Raw genomic sequence first — 551 nt, forward strand, 5'->3', positions numbered from 1 at the left:
TTAAGAGGAAACTGAAATGAAAATACACCAATTTCTGCTTCGACCCGGGTTGGAGCGTTCATCGTCCTGGCGTGACCTATCGTTGGGCTGTTCGGTTATGAATTCATCATAGCCCAGCTCGCTTTCTTTGAAGCCCAAAAGCAAAAATTGTTTGGCCCAAAGATTTTAATATGGGCCACTATAGACCCATGACTTTAAAAGCATCCTTGTTTTTGGGCTTCCATTACTTAGTGGTTCATTGTTAATCCTGAATTTACAATGACGCTGATATGTAACTTTGGACTCAAAATATTTGCCGTCTTAGAATTTAGAAATAATAATAATTAAAAAAAAGCAATTGCTTTGTCATCCTTCTTGCTTCGTACAAGTTAAAATCGAATCTTTTACAATTGTAAATTAACATTATATATATGTTCCCTAGAAAAAATATCACATATATATTATAGTAGAAATGTAGAGGCAAAAAAAAATAGTGACCCAGGAAAACTGGTCTACTTTAGTAAAAGATAACGACATATATTCGAGGGAATGAATGTTGAAGTTAACAATAT

Source organism: Prosopis cineraria, unplaced genomic scaffold (genome assembly GCF_029017545.1).
Source record: "Prosopis cineraria cultivar Desert tree isolate PC_DT_omini unplaced genomic scaffold, ASM2901754v1 PC4, whole genome shotgun sequence".
Lineage (NCBI taxonomy): Eukaryota > Viridiplantae > Streptophyta > Magnoliopsida > Fabales > Fabaceae > Prosopis > Prosopis cineraria.